We start from the raw sequence: 4,266 nt of genomic DNA, 5'->3' as shown, positions 1-4,266 counted from the left end.
TCCAGCACAAGGTGGACCTGTGTAATGATCATGCTGTTTAATCAGCTTCTTGATTTGCCACACCTGTCAGGTGGATGGATTATCTTGTCAAATGGGAAATGCTCACTAACAGGGATGTAAAGTAATGTGTGCACAAAATTTGAGAGAAATAAGCTTTTTGTCCGTAAGGAAAATTTTGGGGTTCTTTTATTTCAGCTCATGAAACATGGGACCAACACTTTACATGTTGCATTTATATTTTTGTTCAGTGTATTTACAGAGTTACAGAAACTCTGTGAAATTGTTAAAAAGCTAACACTTTCAAAAGTGTAACATTAACTATGGGACAATATAGTGAGTGTTACATTTAACACTATTAGAGCTTAACACTTCCACTTTTGATTTTGCTGTGTACAATTAACTTATTTTTTTTAACAACTTGTCAATACATTGCTCTACTCTCTCTTTCTCTCAAGCTCCTGTCTCTGTATCAGAAGCTACCATCCTCCCCAACCCTTTCAAGCACTGCCAGGTTTAGACCCCTGTGTCATGACCTCCTGCTTGCCATCATGTCGGAGATGGAGATCGTAGAAGACCGGGCCAAGCTGAAACAGGGCCTGGTGAAGGTGCTGCAGTGTATGACCACCATCTTCTCAGCGGTGGCTGTGGTCAACCCCATCTTCGGTATAGCCGGCTCTCTGATCCGAGTGGTGCTGCACCACGTGGACGATGAGGATATCCAGACGCTGAAGCGCAAGTTTGGCTAGGTCAGCTGTGCCCTGGACATGGACAGGAGATGCTGGATGACCAGTACTGCCATGTGGAGGAGAACCTGCGCAACCAGTTCCTCAAGTTCATAGAGATGGTGCTGGTGCGGCCCGAGCACTGCGAGCGCAAGAAGGACGACTTCGAGGAGAGCTACTCCAATGACCTGGGCGACCAGAACCTGCACACGCTCTACGAGGTCGTGGCGGGCATGCCCAAGCTGTTCAGCCGGCCCATCCTGGAGGGTTGAGTGGACCGAGAAGATGGAGCATGTGCAGGAGAGGATGCAGGAGGCCCTGCGGAAGTGCAAGTGAAGAAGAGGAGTAGAAAAAGAAGGTGTAGAGCAGGGTTCCCCAACTGGCGGCCCGCGGGCCGAATTTGGCCCATGGGTGGTTTTATTTGGCCCCCCCAAGTTTTCTGAGCAAAAAATACTAATAAAATATAGAAATTATTGTGGGACATAAAAGACTGTAAAAACATCAGGAAATTAGCTCTAATTATTTTAATGTAAGAAATCTGTTCCCAAGTATTCCCACGCATAATAGAGAGATGTGATCGTATATGTCACGACTTCGGCTGAGGCTGCCTCCCCTCCTTGTTAGGGCAGGCTTCGGCGTTCGTCGTCACCGGAGTACTAACCACTGCCGCCCCAATCATCATCACAATTGTCTTGTCTCGTTTTCACACACACTTAGCTCTAATCCCCTAATTAGTCAGTGTATAAGTGTTCCCTCTGCCCCCTTGTCCTTGTGGGTGATTGTTTATTGTGAAGGTTAGTGAAGCTCGGTGGAGCTCGTGTATTTTGTTAGACTGGAATATTTTCCCATGTGCCTTGTATTTTTCAGTGCACCTGTTTTGTGCCCTGGAGTGTGTTTGACGCAGTTCTGTGTAAACCTGTATTTTGCGGATTAAAGCCTGTTATTCTGTGATTTACCCTCCTGCGCCTGACTCCTTCAACACCACCTCATCACAGAATCACCCACCCGAAAGAGGAGTCAGCGGGAGAAGAGCGCATGCCTGGAGTCGTGGCACGAGTCCAGGAGCATTCGACGATGCTGGCCAGCTTGGGGGAAGAAATGGATCGGGTTCTTCAGGTCGTTCAACGCCTGGAGGGGAGAGAACCCGATCTTTTGAGACCAGCTGGCCAACCGGATCCAGCCACCTACACCCCAGCACCCGGAGGGATCCAGATATCCCGACCATGGGCGTTTGATGGGATGACGGCGCTGTGCCAGGGATTCCTCCTCCAATTGGAGCTTTACTTCGCCAGCATCAGGCCGGAACCATCGGAGCGGGAGAAGGTGTCCGTCCTCGTTTCCTGCCTATGTGGGAAAGCCCTGGAGTGGGTGTGGAACGAAGGAGGAGCCACGTTGGAGGACTACAGGGAGTTCGCTTGCCTCTTTCGGGCGGGCTTCGATCAGGCGGGTGAGCGACTGGTCCATCTGAGGCAGGGGACGAGGACCACGCAGGACTTCGCATTGGAGTTTCGGTCCCTGGCAGCGGGGTCCGGGTGGAACGAGCGGGCCCTGATCGACCATTTCCGGTGCCATCTGCGGGAGGATGTCCGACGGGAGCTAGCCTGCCGAGACACCATGTTGTCCTTCAACAAACTGGTGGACATGGCCATTAAGTTGGCCAACCTGCTGGCAGCCAGAGGACGTCCTGGTAGGGGTCTGCCCGTTTCCACCCCGGACGACTCGGATCCCGAGCCGATGGAGATGGATGGAGCCGCCGGCCGAGAGAGCGGAGGAGGACAGCGACAGTGCCACTCTGGTGGCACAAAGGGACAATACACCACACGTCGTAGTCAACGTTCTTTTGGGCCGGGAGGCGGCAGGCAGGGCACTCACGCATCACCCCAGGTATCGAACACCCACGCCCTCTGCTGCGCACTGTACCCTACCTATCCACTTTCCCGATCTCATGGTAGTTCCCCAGTGTAAGGCACTAGTCGATTCAGGCACAGCTGGAAGCTTTATGGACAGGGCATTCGCACGCCGTCAAGACATAACATTGGTTCCCCTATCCATTCCACTCCCCATCAGAGCACTCGATAGTCAACCAATAGGGTCCGGGTTTGTTACGGAAGTCACGATACCAGTCACCATGTTCACCCAGGAGACTCATTTTGAGCAGGTTATTTTTTCGATTATTGAATCTCCTGCTTTCCCTGTGGTATTAGGTATCCCTTGGCTAGCACTCCACAACCCCACCTTCTCATGGTTGCAGAGGGTTCTCACAGGGTGGTCGCAAGAGTGTCAGGGTAGGTGTCTAGATGTTTCCGTTGGTGCAACCACGGTGGAAAGTCCAGACAGTACCTCCACCGTGTGCATTCTCCCTGAATACCTTGATCTGGCGCAAGCGTTCTCTAAAACGCAGGCAACTAAATTACCACGTCATCGGGTGGGGGATTGCGCAATAAACATCCGGGTAGACGCTGTACCTCCCAGGAGTCATATATACCCCCTGTCACAGGCTGAAATGGTGGCTATGGAAACCTATGTCACCGAGTCCCTGCGCCAGGGGTATATACGTCCCTCCACTTCACCCGCCTCCTCGAGTTTCTTCTTTGTGAAGAAGAAGGACGGAGGTCTGCGCCTGTGCATTGATTATTGACCACTGAACAGGGAGACGATAAGATTTAGTTATCCTCTCCCCCTCATTCCTTCGGTGATTGAATCAATGCATGGGGCGCGCTTCTTCACCAAATTAGATCTCAGGAGTGCGTACAACCTGGTGCATATCCGAGAAGGAGATGAGTGGAAGACAGCATTCAGCACAACCACAGGGCATTATGAATACCTGGTTATGACCTATGGTTTGATGAATAATCCCTCAGTTTTCCAGTCCTTTGTGAACGAGGTGTTTCGGGACATGCTTGGTCGCGGTGTAGTGGTCTACATCGATGACATCCTGGTGTATTCCGCTACGGGCGCCGAGCATGTGTCCCTGGTTCGCAAGGTGCTGGCCCGACTGTTGGAGAATGACCTTTATGCTAAGGCAGAGAAATGCATGTTTTTCCAGCAGTCCGTCTCCTTCCTTGGATATCGCATTTCCACCTCAGGTGTGGAGATAGGGGAGATCACATTTCAGCCGTGCGTAATTGGCCGACTCCAACCATGGTTAAGGAGGTGCAGCGCTTCCTTGGCTTTGCCAACTACTATCGGAGGTTTATCCGGGGCTTTGGCAAGGTTGCAGCTCCCATTACCTCCCTGTTGAAGGGTGGGCCGTCCCGGCTATGCTGGTGTGCTGAGGCTGACCTGGCCTTCAGCAAACCGCAGGGTCTGTTCACCTCAGCCTCAGTACTGGCTCAACCCGATTAATCACTACCGTTCATAGTGGAGGTGGATGCGTCCGAGGTTGGGATAGGAGCTGTCCTGTCTCAACGCTCGGGTACGCCACCCAAGCGCCGCCCCTGTGCCTTCTTCTCTAAGAAACTCAGCCCGGCGGAGCACAACTACGACGTTGGTGATCGGGACCCTTTCCTCGTCTGGACGGACCACCGTAACCTGGAGTACATCC

The 4,266-nt window shown here is 52.2% G+C and overlaps 1 pseudogene across 1 annotated transcript; it reads left to right on the top strand.

Annotated features, from left to right (window-relative positions):
• The first annotated feature begins 548 nt into the window (after positions 1–548).
• Positions 549–994, top strand: LOC311118097 (protein rapunzel-like; annotated as a pseudogene). Its single transcript has one exon. The product of its transcript is annotated as a protein rapunzel-like (transcript).
• The last annotated feature ends 3,272 nt before the right edge of the window (positions 995–4,266 follow it).

The sequence above is a fragment of the Coregonus lavaretus genome (genome assembly GCF_964263955.1).
Source record: "Coregonus lavaretus genome assembly, chromosome: 3".
Lineage (NCBI taxonomy): Eukaryota > Metazoa > Chordata > Actinopteri > Salmoniformes > Salmonidae > Coregonus > Coregonus lavaretus.
The sequence above is the reverse complement of the archived record's forward strand: the minus strand, read 5'-3'. Positions and strand labels throughout refer to the sequence as shown.